General features: G+C 49.5%; 1 protein-coding gene across 11 annotated transcripts in view; it reads left to right on the top strand.

The window, feature by feature from the left end:
• Nucleotides 1-19,401, top strand: part of CTNND2 (catenin delta 2) — a 2,090,389-nt gene that overhangs the window by 1,158,001 nt on the left and 912,987 nt on the right. The window lies entirely within an intron of this gene.

The raw sequence follows: 19,401 nt of genomic DNA, 5'->3' as shown, positions 1-19,401 counted from the left end.
TACACTAATTTAAATTTCCTTTTACATGGTATATTGAGGATGATTTTACACATATGCAGCCTTTTTTCCTTTTTTTTTTAAATAATATTGTGGCTCTTTTAGCATTCATAGGGTGCTGCTGTTCTGATGAGGTAAGGGGATGATCTACTGTTTAAATCCAGCAGAGTACAAATGCAGAGTACATTTTAAGGGCTCATACCCATATGTGTGAAAAAAACATTCGGATATCTGGACCGAAAAAATGAGTGTCATGTAAGCGTCAGGCGAAAACAATGCGATTTTTCACACCTAGCATCCGATTTACATCCGATTGTCATGCGAGTGCCGTCCAATTGCAATGCGATTTTAACATGGACTGTGCTATCGTTTATCTTTTGTTTTGTTGTTTTGCCAAGTAAGGCCATGTTTTATTTTGCTGGAACTACAGGGCTTTATGCCATATATTAAAGCCTGCAGAGAAAACCCATTTCCTGAGTCTACTTCTGAAAGCTGCCAAGCGAGTCGTCTTGCCATAGTTGGTGTGAAAGTGTGAGAAAAATTCCAGGAAAACGTGTGCCTGCTACAAAAAGCGGTGGATATCCTGGGTAAAGGCCGCCAGCCAGAGATGTCTGGCAGCATGGAGGAGCTCATTTAACACCTGGTTCAGTGCCAGCAGAGCATACAGCAGAGCCAGCTGAGCATGCAGCAGCAGCATCGAGAGCAGCTATAGCAGCAACAGGAACAGCAGCAAGAGATAAATAAACTCCTTATGCAGCAGATTCAGCAGCAACAACGGCAGATGGAACTTCTATTGGAGGAAGTTCGCAGCAGAGAGGCCGCCCCTCCCCCAACTCCAGATGATGTCTCATATGTCTGGAAGGCGGAAAGGAGAGCTATGCAAAAGATGACCCCAGGGGATGATGTTGAGGCATTCCTGACTGTCTTTGAGAGTGTGGCGGAACAGGAGAGATTGCCCCGGGAGCAGTGGGTGGAGGTTCTGGCTCCATATTTGACTGGGGAGCCGCAGAAGGCCTATTACGATCTGACTTTACAGGATGCACAGAAATATGCAAAATTAAAAACTGAGATATTGTCACGGTCAGGAGTTACTATGTCTGTCAGGGCGCAAAGAGTCCACCACTGGCCGTATGCTGGCAATAAACCTCCACGCTCACAGATGTTCGACTGTTGGTGCAGAAGTGGCTGCAGCCAGAGTCTTCCTCTCCTGCCCAGATGGTTGAGCGTGTGGTGATGGACAGGTTCATCCATTCCCTACTGAGGCCAGTGCAGACCTGGGTTGCCCAGGGCGACCCTCGGAACGCAGAACGTGGGTCTGGTAGAGAGGTACCAAGTGGTCAAAAAATCGAAACCCGACATAGTCACCTCCCCATACTGGAATGCCCAAAAGGGGGCGGGTTCAACACGGAGGGGGTCGAGAGCCACCACTGGGTGGCGTCCCTCTTCCACTGAAGGTGCCGTAAGTACTGTTGTTAAGGAGGTGATCTGTTGGCGGTGTCACAATCCAGGACACATAGCCGCCCAGTGTCGTACATCTGCTGAGCCAATGGACTGCAGCCTAGACAGACATTGTTCATATTATGCTTACCCAGCCTGCAGTGTGGACTGTCATCCAGAGAGGGGCCGTAGGCATGTGCCATATCCGTTAATGGAGTGAGGGTCCTGGGGCTGTTGGACTCCGGGAGTCTAGTAACCTTAATTAGTGCCACTCTTCCCCATCAGTTGATCCCTGCCAAATCTGTGGGCATCCGCTGCATACATGGGAATGCCAAGAATTACCCAGTGGCCAGAGTGACAGTTGGAACAGACTGTGGTGCCCAGTTCCACAAAGTCGGAGTGGTTAAGGACATGATACATCCTGTCAAACTGGGCCGTGATTTTCCTTTATTTTGGGACTTGTGGGGGAAGGGAACTGGACTAATTAGTGTGGGCAAAAGCCAGGTCCCTGGAGAAAAGCCCCCGACAAAGACTCAAGTGGATAAGTTCCCACTGTGTGTCCTTGCCGGTGATGAGTGCGAGACGGTGACCAAGGTTTGGTCAAGTTCGGGACCCGACCTTAAAGTGGGCGTTTGACCAGGTTACTGTATGTAATGGGGTTGCCCAAGAGCCGGGGGCCGACACCAGGTACCCCCACTTTGCAGTGCAGGGGGAGTTATAATATTAGGTGGCAAAACTAAAGGGCGGTGAGATAGTGGAACAGCTGTTAATGCCGGGGCCATACACAAGGAGGGTACTAAATATGGCCCATTCACATGTTGTGGGGGGACACCTAGGGGTCAAGAAAATGCAGGAGAGGACATTAAGTAGGTTTTATTGGCCAGGGTGTTACTGAGAAATTCTGAACTATTGTAGATCCTTCCCCACCTGCCAAATAACCACTCCCTCTCTCCACTTCAGTAGTCCCTTAGTTCCACTACCGGTGATAGAGATTCCCTTTGAGAGGATTGCTATGGACCTAGTAGGGCCATTAGTCAAATCAGCCCGAGGCCACCATTACATTCTGGTGATTATGGACTATGCGACCCGATATCCAGAAGCAGTTCCGTTAAGAAATGCTTCGAGCAAATGCATAGCCAGGAAACTTGTCCATATATTTGCAAGGACTGGTCTACCAAAGGAAATCCTTACGGACCAAGGGACCCCTTTCATGAGCAAGGTAATGAAGGAGCTCTGCAAGGTCCTCCAGATTACCCAGCTGCTAACCTCTGTTTACCATCCGCAGATAGATGGCTTAGTAGAGCGCTTTTAACAAGACCCTGAAACCGATGCTCAAGAAAGTCGTAGAGAAGGATGGATGCGATTGGGACTACCTGCTGCCCTTTCTGCTCTTATCAGTAAGGGAGGTTCCACAAGCCTCTACCGGTTTTTCTACGTTTGAGCTCCTGTATGGGCGACATCGCGAGGGCTCCTGAACATCGCTAAGGAGACCTGGGAAGCTGAGGTTATGCAACACAGGAGCATCGTTGAAAATGTCGCCAAGATGCAGGAAAGAATAGAGAAAGTCATGCCGATCGCAAAAACGCATCTCCTCCAGGCGCAGGAAGCCCAGGCAAGAGTCTATAACCAATCGGCAAGGCTGAGGCAGTTCCAGCCTGGGGACCGTGTGTTGGTGCTAATCCCTACAGTGGAGAGCAAGTTACTGGCCAAATGACAAGGTCCGTACGAGATGGTGGAGGAAGTCAGCGAGTTTAATTATAAAGTCCACCAGCCTGGCCGAAGAAAGCCGCACCAAATATACCATGTGAACTTGCTCAAGTCGTGGCGGGACCGGGAACCTGTGGAAACTCCTTGCTTGGGGGCCGCTCCTGAAGGCAACATGGAGGAGGTCACCATACAGAGACCCTATTGCGGCCCAGAAGCAACAGTGTCGGGAACTACTACAGCGGAATCGGGAGCTGTTCTCAGAGTTGCTGGGGCATACACAGGTGGTAGCGCATGATGTGCCAACAGAGCTACATGTAAGAGTGAATCTGAAGCCGTACCTGATTCCGGAAGCACGCCGGGAGGTGATCTCGGCTGAGGTGAAGAGGAAGTTAGACCTTGGTGTGATAGAGGAGTAAAAGAGTGGGTGGTCGAGCCCTATCGTCTTCATGCCAAAACGGAGAATGGAGGTTTTGCAATGACTACTGCCTGCTAAATGAGATGTCCAAGTGTGACGTGTACCCGATGCCTCGCTTCGACGAATTCATCGAGAGGCTTGGACCAGCGAGGTACATCGCCACTCTTGACCTGGCGAAGGGCTATTGGCAGATCCCCATGTCCAAGATGGTCAAGGAGAAGACGGCTTTCTCGACACCTGATGGGTACTTTCAATACACTTGGATGCCGTACAGACTACAGGGGGCCCCAGCCAACTTCCAGAGGGTTATGGATCGGATCCTAGCCCCACATAAGTAGTATGCCGCAGCTTACCTTGACAACATCATTTTCTTTAGCCCAGACTGGGCTAGTCATCTACCTAAACTATAGGCCGTTCTGGATACTCTGAGGAAGGCGGGATTTTGTTATAAATCCGAGAAAATGTGCGGTTGGAAAAGAGGAGGCCAAGTACTTGAGCTATGTCGTCGGAAGAGCCGAAATAAAGCCTCAAGTCAAAAAAGTGGAGGCAATCCAGACCTGGTCACAACAGCTCTCCAAAAAGCAAGTAAGAGCGTTCCTGGGAATGGTGGGATATTACCGGCGGTTTATCCCAAATTTCACCATGATGACCGCACCACTGACCATCTTATAAAAGCCACCAAATCAACCATGGGGAAATGGACGGAAGAAAAAAAACGCGTTTCAACAGTTGAAGCTAGCATTGTGCAAGCAGCCGGTACTGGTCGTGCCAGACTTTAAGAAAGAATTTGTGGTCCAGACGGATGCTTCAGTGGTTGGTCTAGGGGCCGTACTCTCTCAAGAGATAAATGGGGAAGAGCATCCTATTCTCTACCTGAGCCAGAAGCTTTCATCCTGCGAGAAGAACTAAGCCATAGTAGAGAAAGAGTGTTTAGTCATAAAGATGGCCGTGGATGCACTAAAATATTACTTACTAGGCCGGAGGTTTAAATTAGTGTCAGACCATGCTCCGTTATGATGGTTGGGGGAAAAGAGGGGTAAAAATGGCAGAGTAACTAGATGGTTCCTAGGGCTCCAAGATTTTAACTTTCACGTGGAGCATAGGCCCAGAAAGTTGCATGGGAACGCAGATGCCCTCTCTAGGATACCCTGCCTGGTATCGGAAGGTGCCCAAACCCCCGGCTTTGGGCAGATGGGGGAAATATGTGATAGAGTCACTGGTATTATATGCGAGGGGAGGTATATGTCACTCAGGATGCTCTCCTGTGTGAACTGAGACCTACTGAACTTCTGCCAGCATGTTATATGCTGTGGGTTACCTCTTTTAAAGGGTGTGATTTTATGGGAATGACATAGAGATGGGAGGGCAGTCATTCCCCATACCTCTACCTCAGGGTGCGGCTGAGCAGGCTTTAAATATTCAGTCCTGTTTTTTTTTTCTCTGTGTTGTGTTTGGAGAGGCAAGGTTTCCAGACTGGACAGCCATAGCTCAGGAAGGAGCTGAAGGCTGGACATAACCTGTGTGGGCAACCGCACACACACATATGGACTGTACTATAGTTTATCTTTTGTTTTGCAAAGTAAGGCCGTGTTTTATTGTGCTAGAACTGCAGGGATTTATGCCATATAATAAAGCCTGCAGAGAAAAAAAAATGTTTCATGAGTCAACTTAAGCGGCCGAGCTAGTCGTCTTGCCACAATATACAGTACAGACCAAAAGTTTGGACACACCTTCTCATTTAAAGATTTTTCTGTATTTTCATGACTATGAAAATTGTACATTCACATTGAAGGCATCAAAACTATTGTAACGGGTCTGGGAGGTGGAACCTCTGAGCAACTATACAAAGGGGCAGTCCTTGTAAGGAAGCGGGTGGCTCCCAGGGAAGGCGGGCAGGCAGTCACTGCTAGTGACGGGGACAGTCTCTGGGAAAGAGGGCAGGAGGTCACGGCAAGTGACGGGGACAGTCTCTGGGTAAGAGGGCAGGCGGCCACGGCAAGTGACGGGGACAGTCTCTTGACAGGCGGGTGGTCACAGCAAGTGACGGCTGAGCCTCCAGGTAGGCTAGCAGGCAGGTAGCAGGTGGACGCTCCCAGGTGAGCGGGCGAGAGTCTCTGGACAGGCAGGTGGTCACAGCAAGTGACGGCTGAGCCTCCAGGTAGGCTAGCAGGCAGGTAGCAGGTAGGCGCTCCCAGGTGAGCGGGTAAGAGTCTCTGGACAGGCAGGTGGTCACAGCACGTGACGGCAGAGCCTCCAGGTAGGCTAGCAGGCAGGTAGCAGGTGAGCGCTCCCAGGTGAGCAGGTAAGAGTCTCTGGACAGGCAGGTGGTCACAGCACGTGACGGCAGAGCCTCCTGGTAGGCTAGCAGGCAGGTAGCAGGTGAGCGCTCCCAGGTGAGCGGGTAAGAGTCTCTGGACAGGCAGGTGGTCACAGCACGTGACGGCAGAGCCTCCAGGTAGGCTAGCAGGCAGGTAGCAGGTGAGCGCTCCCAGGTGAGCGGGCAGACAGGTCCATAGACAGACTGGCAGGGCTGGTAGGCAGACTGTCGGACCGCAGGAATGTCAGCAGAAAGACACGTATCAGGCAGTTATCAAGCAGGAAACTGGCAGGTAACTGGCAGGTATCTGGTAGCGGGACCTGAGGGCTGAAGCAGAGTGATAAGCTATGCAACAACATTGCTCGGGCACCTCCATTTTGGAGGCGGTGCCTTATATATGGAGAGATCCTCCGGCCATTGGCCGGGGACTCCTTAGGACGTCGCGCGCGGCCCCTTTAAGAGAGGGGGAGCGCACGCGCGCCCTAAGCACAGTGGCCGGGAAGGAGCGTGCGCTGCCAGCAGAGCGGGAGGAAGACGCCGGGCACGGAGCGGAAAGGTGAGGGGAACAGCGTCCCTGCCTAGCAGGAGGCAGGGACGCCGACGCTACAGTACCCCCCCCTTTAGGCCCCCCCTTTTTTAGGCCAGACAGAAATTTATCAAGGATGAGAGGGGCATGGATGTTCTCCCGGGGCTCCCACGTTCTCTCCTTAGGACCAAACCCCTTCCAATCTACTAGAAAAAAGGTCTTTCCTCTTACCCTTTTGGTGGCCAGAATGTTCTCTACCTCAAACTCGTTTTCAGCAGAAACCGGAGCAGGAGGCGTACCTGTAGACTTGGAAAAAGAGTTAAGTACCACGGGTTTGAGGAGAGATACATGGAAGGAGTTAGGGATACGCAAGTTGGCCGGGAGTTTCAATTTATAGGCCACCGGGTTGATCTGTTTGATAACCTCCAGTGGGCCGATGAACCGAGGCCCTAACTTGTAGGCAGGAACCTTGAACCGGACATACTTGGATGAGAGCCAGACTTTATTTCCAGGAGAGAATTGTGGAGGATCCAGGCGTTTTTTGTCAGCGTGTTTTTTCATCCGCTCGGACGACTGAAGGAGTGCGGATCGGGTACTTTCCCAAATGGAGGAAAATTCGCTAACGAGGGATTCCGCAGCCGGATTGTCCACCGAGGTGGAGACGGGAAATGGGATCCGAGGATGCTGACCAAAGACTACAAAAAACGGGGATTTGGAGGAAGATTCGCTCTCGTGGTTATTGTAAGAGAATTTGGCCCATGGTAGGAGATCCACCCAATCTGAATGGTGGGCATTAACGAAGTGCCGAAGGTAACTGGTCAGGATCTGATTGATCCGCTCCACTTGACCATTGGACTGTGGGTGGTAAGCGGAGGAGAAGTCCAGGGTGACGTCTAGCAGCTGAACCCCTCGATCCGACACGATGTGGAGGGGCAGGCCATGGTGACGGAAGATGTGGCGGATAAAGTCTTTAGCCAGCTCGGGTGCAGACGGGAGACCCGGCAGGGGAATGAAGTGAGCCATCTTGGAAAAGCGGTCAGCGACCACCCAAATGACCGTACAACCGGCAGAGACAGGAAGATCTGTTATAAAGTCCATAGCTATATGCTGCCAGGGGGCAGCAGGTACTGGAAGAGGAAGGAGGCGACCGGCTGGCAGGTGTCTCGGAACCTTGTTGCGGGCGCAGGACACACAGGCAGAAACAAAATCTATTACATCCTTGTGCAGGGTAGGCCACCAGTAGTGCCGGGTAATAAGCTGGAGGGTCTTTTTCTGACCGGCGTGGCCAACTAGCTTAGACGAGTGATCCCAGTGTAGGATCTTCTCCCGATCAGGTACAGTTACGAACGTCTTACCGGGAGGGAGACGATTTAGATTCACGGGGGCCACCTGCATTACTCTGGCGGGATCGATGATGTGTTTAGGTTCCTCCTCGAGATCAGACACCAGGAAGGATCGGGACAAGGCGTCAGCTTTGATGTTTTTGTCAGCAGGGCGAAAATGAAGGACGAAATCAAAGCGAGCAAAAAACAAGGACCACCGGGCTTGGCGCGGGTTAAGTCTCCGGGCACTCTGGAGGTAAGCCAAGTTCTTGTGGTCTGTGTAAATTATTACCGGGTGAAGAGCCCCCTCGAGCAGGTAACGCCACTCCTCCAGTGCCAGCTTAATGGCCAATAACTCTCGGTCTCCTATAGAATAGTTGCGCTCAGAAGAGGAGAAGAGTTTGGAGAAGAAGCCACAAGTTACCATTCTTCCGGAAGAAGACTTTTGGGTAAGTACCGCTCCGGCTCCAGAGAAGGAGGCGTCAACTTCCAGGAAGAATTGTTTGTTGCCGTCCGGGCGATGCAGCACCGGGGCGGAAGAGAAAGCCTGTTTTAAGGAAAGAAAGGCTTCCTCTGCTTCGGGCGGCCATTCTCTGGGATTAGTGCCCTTACGGGTGAGCGCAGAGATTGGGGCAGTCCGGGAAGAGAAGTGCGGTATGAAGAGGCGGTAGTAGTTGGCGAAGCCCAGGAACCGCTGAATAGCCTTCAACCCCTCTGGTCGAGGCCACTTCTGGATGGCAGACAGTTTCTCAGCATCCATTCGTAGGCCGGTCTGAGAGATTATGTAGCCCAAAAACGGAAGCGAGGTCTGCTCAAAGAGGCACTTCTCATATTTAGCGTAGAGGTGGTTCTGCCTGAGCCTGAGCAGGACCTGACGAACATCCCTCCGGTGAGTGAGAAGATCCGGAGAGAAGACCAAGATGTCGTCCAGATACACCACTACGCAGGAGTAAAGAAGGTCCCGGAAGATGTCATTGACCAACTCTTGAAAGACGGCGGGAGCGTTACAGAGACCAAAGGGCATTACCAGGTATTCATAGTGGCCGTCCTGGGTGTTGAATGCCGTCTTCCATTCATCCCCCTGACGGATACGGACCAGGTTATAGGCCCCACGGAGGTCCAGCTTGGTGAAGATTCTAGCCCCCCTCAGACGGTCAAATATTTCCGGAATGAGCGGAAGGGGGTATTTATTCTTCACCGTGATCTGGTTAAGGCCTCTATAGTCTATACAGGGACGGAGTGAGCCGTCCTTCTTTTTAACGAAGAAGAAGCCTGCTCCCGCCGGGGAGGTAGATTTCCGGATAAATCCCCGGGCCAGATTCTCCTCAATATATTCAGACATGGACCGGGTCTCAGCAGCGGACAAAGGGTAAATTCGCCCACGGGGAGGAGTAGCGCCGGGTATCAGGTCGATTGGGCAGTCGTATGGTCTATGAGGGGGTAATGTCTCTGCCTCCTTTTTATTAAAGACATCCGCATAAGACCAATAGGGAACCGGAAGTCCAGGTAGATTGGCTGGGGTAGGAGAAGGACGGACAGGATGGACGGGAACTAAACAAGTCTTATGGCAGTCCTGCCCCCAGCGAAGGACTTTTCCGGTCTGCCAATCAAGCACGGGTGCATGTTTCTGAAGCCAAGGTAGGCCTAGCAAGAGGGCGTGAGAGAGTCCAGGCAGAACATGAAAGAAGATGCTCTCAGAGTGCAGCATTCCCACCTGCAGAGTAATGGATTCGGTGACGAGTTGGATGGGACGTGGTAAGAGACCCCCATCCACGGCAGCGACAGATAAGGGTACAGCCAGAGGTTTGGTGGGAATGCGGTATTTTTCTACCAGGGACTGAGAAATGAGATTTCCGGCAGCTCCAGAGTCAAGTTGGGCTAGTTCAAAATAACGGTTCTCCCCGCAGATGATAGAGACCGACAACAACAGAGATGGAGAGGGTTTATTCTTGTCTAGGACGACCTCTCTGAGCGATCCTAGACACAGGCGTTTCCCGACCTCTCCGGGCAGGAACGGATCCGGTGCTCCTTACTGCCACAGTAGAAGCAGCTCCCCTCAGCTCGGCTTAACTCTTGACGGGTTTTGACCATCTTGGTCTGGTCGACCTGCATAGGTTCGGGTGAGTGCGCCTGGGGAGTAGCGGGAGAAGTGACGGGTTTCTGAAAGGTAGGGGCTAGTCGTGGAAACCTCCTCTCACGGGTGACCTCTTTGGCGCGCTCCTGGAACCGGATGTCAATCCGGGTGGCAAGAGTTATTAAGTCGTCGAGAGTGGTAGGAATGTCCCGACCGGCGAGTTCATCTTTAATACGGCCGGACAGACCCTCCCAAAAGACAGACACCAGGGCGTCGTTATCCCAGGCCAACTCTGAAGCAAGGGTACGGAACCGTATGGCATATTGGCCCACGGTGAGATTTCCTTGATGGAGGCGTAGCAGAGATGATGCGGATGAGGTCTTCCGTCCGGGTTCGTCGAAGACTTTCCGGAAAGCCGTGAGAAAGGCTGGCAGGTTGGACACCAGGGGGTTTCCTCTCTCCCATAGAGGATTTAGCCAAGCCAGTGCCTCCCCCGTGAGATGGGACATGATGAAGGCTACTTTGGCCTGGTCGGAGATAAACTGGTGGGACAGGAGTTCAAAGTGCAGGGTGCACTGGTTTATGAAGCCCCGAGCTTGAGCGGGAGCGCCTCCGAAGCGAGGAGGTGCAGAAAGCCGGGGTCCGGGGCAGGATGCCATGGTATTGGTGGGCAGCGGCGCTGCCGAGTTACGAGTCATGACACTAGCGGTGGTTGCTGGTGGAGCAGTCAGAGTGTCCAGGCGAGAGTTGACATTCCGCAGGTGACTCAGGATGGACTCCTGTTGGGACCTCTGACGGGACAGTTCATGACATAGGTCCGAGAGCGAGGGAGCTTGGGTGCCACCGGGTTCCATGGCCCGAGCAAACTGTAACGGGTCTGGGAGGTGGAACCTCTGAGCAACTATACAAAGGGGCAGTCCTTGTAAGGAAGCGGGTGGCTCCCAGGGAAGGTGGGCAGGCAGTCACGGCTAGTGACGGGGACAGTCTCTGGGTAAGAGGGCAGGAGGTCACGGCAAGTGACGGGGACAGTCTCTGGGTAAGAGGGCAAGCGGTCACGGCAAGTGACGGGGACAGTCTCTTGACAGGCGGGTGGTCACAGCAAGTGACAGCTGAGCCTCCAGGTAGGGTAGCAGGCAGGTAGCAGGTGGACGCTCTCAGGTGAGCGGGCGAGAGTCTCTGGACAGGCAGATGGTCACAGCAAGTGACGGCTGAGCCTCCAGGTAGGCTGGCAGGCAGGTAGCAGGTGGACGCTCCCAGGTGAGCGAGCGAGAGTCTCTGGACAGGCAGGTGGTCACAGCAAGTGACGGCTGAGCCTCCAGGTAGGCTAGCAGGCAGGTAGCAGGTAGGCGCTCCCAGGTGAGCGGGTAAGAGTCTCTGGACAGGCAGGTGGTCACAGCATGTGACGGCAGAGCCTCCAGGTAGGCTAGCAGGCAGGTAGCAGGTGAGCGCTCCCAGGTGAGCGGGTAAGAGTCTCTGGACAGGCAGGTGGTCACAGCACGTGACGGCAGAGCCTCCTGGTAGGCTAGCAGGCAGGTAGCAGGTGAGCGCTCCCAGGTGAGCGGGTAAGAGTCTCTGGACAGGCAGGTAGTAACAGCACGTGACGGCAGAGCCTCCAGGTAGGCTAGCAGGCAGGTAGCAGGTGAGCGCTCCCAGGTGAGCGGGCAGACAGGTCCATAGACAGACTGGCAGGGCTGGTAGGCAGACTGTCGGACCGCAGGAATGTCAGCAGAAAGACACATATCAGGCAGGTATCAAGCAGGAAAATGGCAGGTAACTGGCAGGTAACTGGCAGGTATCTGGTAACGGGACCTGAGGGCGGAAGCAGAGTGATAAGCTATGCAACAACATTGCTCGGGCACCTCCATTTTGGAGGAGGTGCCTCATATATGGAGAGATCCTACGGTCATTGGCCGGGGACTCCTTAGGACGTCGCGCGCGGCCCCTTTAAGAGAGGGGGAGCGCGCGCGCGCCCTAAGCACAGGGGCCGGGAAGGAGCGCGCGCGGCCCGCAGAGCGGGAGGAAGATGCCGGGCACGGAGCGGAGAGGTGAGGGGAACAGCGTCCCTGCCTAGCAGGAGGCAGGGACGCCGACGCTACAACTATGAATTAACACATCTGGAATTATATACTTAACAAAAAAGTGTGAAACAACTGAAATTATGTCTTATATTCTAGGTTCTTCTAAGTAGTCACCTTTTGCTTTGATGACTGCTTTGCACACTCTTGGCATTCTCTTGATGAGCTTGGAGGATGAGGTGTGGGAGCTGTAGACTGTGGGGGCAACCCTGATTGACCTAGGGCCTGCGATCCTTGGCGTCCCAAGGTCCGACTTGGTCCCGGCTTCCATTATGTTAACCCAGTGTGCTGTCAGCGAGATGTGCTGTCCCTGGCCACAAGCACTTGTCCACGGTTAGTTGGACTTTCCCGGTAACTGTGCTGTTAAGGGTACGGCAAATGTTTTGGGACACGTACTTGTGTAATGCGGGGATGGCACACCAGGAGAAATAGTGGCGGCTGGGGACCGAGGAACAGCCGCCGCCATCAGGTTGCAGAATGATTTAGTCTCCACAATCCTAAAGGCAACATTTCTAGTGCAAGCAGTTGCGAAATGTGGGAATTTAGTAGTGTGGTGTTAGGCGTCGGTCTGTTGCTGGATGGGAAATGGGTTCAGAACCTTCTGTGGTCTCCCATTTGGGCCCAGCCAGGGCTGATGCTGCTCAGCATAGTCATCAGTCCCAACGCCTAGTTGGTCCACTAGATGTGTAGATTGTCTCCCGGGTATTTGTGCCTAGCAATGTTAAGCATAGGTTGCAGAGGGAGACAGGGTTTTTGGAGTCCAAGTCCAGGATTTGCCGCACTGAGCATGCCCGTGACCTGGCGGATTGTGATTGGTGGTTTGGTACCCACCTGACTCGGTGACCTGGCACCGCCTGATTGGTCCACGGGTGGCATCACCAATGGCGCGTCGGTGGGCAGGGCTTAGTCTTTAAAAGGCCCGCCCACAAACATGGCGGCGCACTCTGATCATTGAGCAAGTGTTGCTGTGTGTGGACGACTGTGCTCCATGTAGGCAGGCTAGTGAAAGTAGGCAGGTAGCTTCGTCTTGCAGTCTGGCTCTGCCAAAGGGGTCGCCTAACACCCCGAGCAGCCTGCAGACGTCCTATTCATGGCTATCGCCTGTCTGCCACGTGGAGTAGTACCCTTCAGTCTGGTAGCACGCCGGCTAGAGGCTCGTGTACCCGTCGGCGTAGCCACACACGCATCCTAGCGCCGCCAGTGTAGTCCCTGTGCAGTTTCAGGGCTACAGATAGTTTCCCGGTCGCACATCTCCCGTGCTGTTAACGGAGATAGAGCGAACCGCTATACCCGTTCCTGTGTGCAGAAACACGGAAGGGTTTAACATTTAAGTTTGTTGCTTTCCTTTCCACCCGGAAAGTGTTCGGCAGCAGTCCACCAGGCTGCATCGCAGACCCCGGGGTCGGTTGCGTTCCATTATATTAAAGTTGTTTGCAACCGCCCTCCTAACATGTGGCCTGTGGGGCATTGGCTACGTATTTGCGCTTGCGTTCCAAGGACTGGGGTATGGACAAGTGAACGCTGCGCTGGGACAAGGACGTGGATGTGCATCCTGATGCTGCTACTTGAGAGTGTGCAATGACAGGTGCAGAGCAGGAGGCATCTTCGCATGCACTATGGACAGGGAATTGGCTTGCATGCACAACAGCGGAAGAAGCAGTGGTGTCACCCACATACACTGTTCCTGGACCCTGGGGTTCGGCCCACAAAGTTGGGTGCTTTGCTGCCATGTGCCTGATCATGCTGGTGGTGGTCAGGCTGGTCATTTTGCCACCCCTGCTGATGCTGGCCTGGCAGGTGGTGCAAATGGCCTTTTTGGGGATATTGGCAGAGTCTTTAAAAAACAACCAGACTCAGGAAGACCTAACAGTTGTACTGGCAACTTCCTTCGTGTTGATGATACGGGGAACGGTTGCCTGCCTTCTTTTTGCGGCTACCACACTGCTTCTTCCTTCCTGTTGGGGTGCTCTGCCTCTCTCCCCCTGTGTGCTGCTCTCCTCGCTCTGCATGTCCTCCTGCCAGGTTGGGTCAGTTACTACATCATCCATCACCTCGTCTTCCACTTCCGCACTCTGGTCCTCCTCCTGACTTTCTGACAATTGTGTCTCATCGTCCATCTCTTGTGACACTTTCCCACTGTCACCTTTGTGTGACCATGGCTGCTCAAATATTTGGGCATCGCTACATGCGATCTCCTCTTGCCACGCTTCAAGTGGACCGGGCGAGAGGCCCAAATCTAGAAATGGAAAATTGCTATCCAACCAATAACCTTTTCACACTGCTCTGTGTTCAATAGTGGTGTTCTGTGGTCCCCTATTAATTGGGACAGGAAGGTCGAGCAAGAAGATGTAGGTGTTTGTTGTGGCACAATTTCAGCTTGCTCACGGCCTAGGCCTCTGCATGCACCACCATCACGTTCAGTTCCCCGTCCCTTGCCACGTGCCTTGCCCATTTTAAATGGAGGACGATATCTTCCACGCTCACTACAAATGACTGAATTTGGAGCAAACTTATATGTGATCTGTGTGACGGACAAACCACAGTTTTAAGTACCTAACATAGTTTCTGCAGCTATGGCACCAGTAACACCAATATTAATTTCTACTAGAAAATCATCATCAAGCTCGCAGTCCATATACGCTGCTTTAACAAGAAAGAATGAAATAATATAAAAATAATATACAAAACACCTACATATAATTGAAATAAGATAACAATTGTATCTATATTCGATATAATGCATACCTAATTTTGTATCCGTAAGCATTTCAACGTATGGGTCCACAAAATGTTGGCCTTCTATCTAAAATAAAATTAAATGTAAGTGAATTTTTGCGCTATCTGTACTAAATCTATACCACAGACAAATACAGTTTATATAGCGGATATAAATATAATACATTGTAGTGTAATCTATAGCAATACAGTAGGGATTGAAATGACGAGTGCATGCTTTCTAGTACAGTACTGAAACTAGCGAATTTTCTACATTTTATATAATTAATGTATCTATAAAAGAACTATGTTATGTTACACACCAACTAAATTAACACCTATTGCATAAATATTACTATATTAAGCTAGACAAAAGTAATAGACTAAGTGCCCACGATGCTGAAATGCTGCAGAGCGTTTCTCCATCTCCCTGGCAGAAAAAACACATGCGGATTTTACATGCGTTTTTTCTTCCAGGTAGAAGCGTAAGTGAAACGTTTTGAACATGCAATTTCACATGCGGATTGTCAAGCGCTTTTCCAAGCGATTTTAGCATCACTTGGAAAGTGCTTGACAACTTGGTCACACTATATAAATCCATGCAACCGGCATGGATTTATATAGTGTAACCAAGTTGCAATGCTGCAAATGCAGCATCAATAGTTAAAAAAAGAATAAAAATGGCAAAAAAAACCCAAAACATTATACTCACCTTCCGATGGCCTTGTCTCTTTCTCCGGTGTCTTCGGCGGCTTGCGGTGGTGTAAAAGGACCTTCCATGACGTCATTTAGTCATGTGACAGGTCACGCTACTGCCGATGGCAGCAGTCGTGTGACCTGTCACATGACTAAATGACGTCATGGAAGGCCCTTATACCACCGTGAGCAGCCAAAGAGCCAGCAGCACTGCCGGAAGCAGACAGTGGGCCATCAGAAGGTGAATATATGTTTATTTTTTATTTTAATTCTTTTTTAACTTCAGGTACTATGGTACCCGAGTCTGGAGGAGAGTCTCCTCTTCTCCAGACCCGGGTACCATCCGCGCATTGAACCACATAATATCCTCATGTGCACGTGTAGTCATGCAGATGTTATGCGGTCCAGTGCAAGTCAATGGCACTGAATACTCTTTTTAGTGATCATTAACATCTATTAAGTAATGTATTTCATAAACTGTAGCATATTGAATATATGGTTAAATTATTAAAACAAATAATGTCTTTAACTATGCATTATGTTACACAGCAACTTAATTAACACCTATTGCATAAATACTACTATATTAAGCAAGATAAAAGTAATACTGAATAAAGTCTTTATACATGATTAAACACAGCGTGCACTGAATACTAGATTAAGTGATCATAAACAACTATTAACTATTGTATTAAATAAATTGTAGCATATTAAATATATGGCTAAATTATTAAAACAAATAATGTCTTTAACTATGCATGGTTAAACATAATTAAACAATTGGGTATAATGATAAGACAAAATAAGTAGAATAATGCATGATGGGGTGTCTATACTTACTTTTAGAGTAGTTCTGAGATGTGAGAATTGCACTGGTCAAGGCTTTCTGTTAGCTAGGGTCTCCTTCTGACAGCCTTCAAGAATACATGAATATAAAGGAGTCTAGCAGAAAAACACACCTTCCGTTAATACCCACAAACACAGCCCAGTTATGCCTCTCCACAATGATTATTGATTGTATTAACACAATCATGATATAGCTGGATTAAAGGAAATCTGTCACCCCTCGGGGAGATATCAGACTGCTACTATGGGCATACAGGTTATAGAAAAGTAAATCTATACTTAACCGTATGGCCCATAGTAAAGGTCTGATTGCAGAGAAAAGTAGTTTTATCTTCTTGGTTTTCAACAGGCCAGGGGACGCTAAGCAATGCCTGCCTATCTGATTATTTTTCCCCTAAATCGCCGCCTATCAGCCTAGTTACCATCTTCCCATCTTCCCTCCCCCGCACATCACAGGGTGGTGTGACATGCGCGTTCCTTCCTCACCTCCTGGCGCATGTGCAAAGGACGGCTCTTATAGATCGCGCTTTGTTTCCTCCCAGCTGGGTTTCTATGAGCACAGTGCCGCAGAAAACCTTCTTGTTATGCGCAGAGAGTTATTGGAGCGGAAGTCACAGTGACTCCCCGGTGGTTGCACAATGGAGCACTGCGGCACTGTGCTCATACAAACCTGGCCCGGGAGTAAGAGAGCCTCGCTATAAGAGCTGCGCTTTGCGCATGTGCCGGGAGGTGAGGAAGGAAAGAGCACGTCACAGCTCCCTGTGACATGCGAGGGAGGAAGGGAGAATTATAACTAGGCTGATAGGCGGCGATTTAGAGGAATAATAATCAGATAGGCGGGCAGTGCTTGGATGCCAAGCCTGTTGAAAACCAATGAGATAAAACTACTTTTCTCTGCAATCAAACCTCTACCATGGGCCAAACAGGTAAGTATATATTTAGATTCCGTTGTATTTCTGATAGAGGGAGTGTTGATCAGCAATTTATTCAATCATGCCGACTAAAAGCAATGAAAAAACTTTACAGAAACAATATTTCACACCTAAAGCAGCCACTTCATTCAGTGGTATTAAAAGCTTATACAGAGAAACTATAAAGCACAGTATTAAAAAGCCTGAAGTGATTGGCTGAATAACCAAGATTCGTACACGCTACACAAGCCTGTTAGAAAATGCTTTTTGACAAATTAAATTTTCGTCTCAGACATTGATTCGCAATGGCAAGCAGATTCGGTTAGCTTGATTGAAATTTCACGTGAAAATGATGATATCAAATACATCCTGGCTGTAATTGATGTGCTGTCAAAATTTGTGTGGTGCGTGGCCTTACCAAAGAAGACCGGATCATCTATTGCTCGCGCATTCAAATTAGTATTTGAAAATGATCACCGCATATCTCAGAAATTATAGATGGACCAGGGCAAAGAATTTATGAATAGTGCTGTGAAGCGTGTTTGTAAAATACATAAAATACATCATTTTTTACGCACAATACAGTAAAAGCCTCCATTATTGAACGATTTAACAGCACACTGAAAACCCGGATGTGGCGCTATCTTACGAAGCATAATACCTTTAGGTATATTGATGTTTTAGCTGATCTGGTGCATAACTACAATCATACTTATCACACTACAATTTGCTGCAGGCCGGTTGATGTGACAAAACATAACTCACTACAAATCTGGCGAAATATTTAGTTTTAGTATGCCTGTTAAACCTATTAAGCCCTCTTTGATTTGGGTGGCGAGGCTGTAGAGGGTTCATTTTATAAGGAGAAGCTTCAAAAAATACCTTTGGATGAGAATCGTGACTACAGAGTAGAAAAAATATTAAGAACTAAATGTGTCAGGGGTAAGACACTTTGCTTTGTTACATGGCTCGGGTACCCATTGATATTCAACAGTCGGCTTCGCGCATCTCAGCTAACAGATATATAGCCATGAAAGGTGGCTCATTTTATATGACATTGCTGAGCAACACTTCTTCTAAAATCTACCCCAAAAACACAATTTCAAGTTATACCACTAAATTATCAAAACCTGTACATCTATCTGGCCCCTTCGAGGTGGCTCTCACTGAAATCCAGTATCTGCATACATGGTACACATTTGAACAGAATGACAAGAATTTCTATATAGGAAAATGGAGATATGCTAAAGGAATATTATGAAAAGTTGGGGTATTATTCAACAATCACAGAACTTATAAGGGCGATTAATGAGAGAATTGATGTTCTGAAAATATCTGGTGATGGTTTTAAGCTGTGTTATGATGAGGTGAAGAGAAGTGTTACCCTAACGGATTTGCCAACAATACATTTTGCACCAGGTCATAAACTGGCACACATTTTATTCCTCCCTGCCTATATTGAGGCCTCTGTAGATAACAGCCTGCTTGAGTGGAAGAAGGCTTATGCAGATATAAAAGATGGATTTTATACATTATTTTTGTACACAGATAATACAGCATCAACTTGTGGGGGATAGTTATGTCCAACTTCTGATAATGGCTCAGGTAACTGGCTAGAGCGGTGAAATTATCACCCTACAGTACACAAGGCCCGATTACGTACCATTATGCAAGCACCATTTTGATTCTGTGACCATCTGTATCTTATCACACCAAGGTTCCCCAGTTCAAGTACGGAAAAAGTATTGTGCGATTACATTTTAGACCTCACCAGTATTGACACGATAAAATGGTGTCTCAAAGGGCGTACGGAGACCCCACCATTTATGCCCTCTAATATATTGCGCAGTCTGGCCACGGTTTAGAGGGTTTCACCGGCAGTGAGTACATGAATGGGTCAGGATTGGCCGGCATATTTAAAAGTTTATTTTGCTGCGCCAGGCTCCTTTTCAAAAAGGGGTTAGAATTATTAAAATCACACATGAAGACGGCTGTCAGAAACATTGCTAAAGATGCTGTCACAACTGAATCATCAGCCATTATGAATAGGATAAACATTCCACAGCTGGAGGGGTCTGGCATAGTTTATGTTGCTAAAAAAACGCAAAAAAGAGAGAGACTGCCTCCGATTTTAATGAGTAAAAATACAACCAAGAGACGATCCCGTCAGAAGAGAGTAAGACGCTCTGTGGATGACATCTTCTAACCGATTATCGTGGCCTTCCTGCATGATGCTTCTGTAGAGTGCACAAAATCTGAACTGGATATTTTTGACATACCCCCGACACAAACGAGTATAGAGAAATCTCTTTTTGTAGAAGTACAGCCTATTGCAGCTCTGTGAGATAATGCTACACTGGAAT

Source organism: Phyllobates terribilis, unplaced genomic scaffold, assembly GCF_046119375.1.
Source record: "Phyllobates terribilis strain yellow unplaced genomic scaffold, ASM4611937v1 Scaffold_4__5_contigs__length_816908805, whole genome shotgun sequence".
Lineage (NCBI taxonomy): Eukaryota > Metazoa > Chordata > Amphibia > Anura > Dendrobatidae > Phyllobates > Phyllobates terribilis.
Note: the sequence above shows the minus strand (reverse complement) of the source record. Positions and strands in the feature narration are given on the sequence as shown.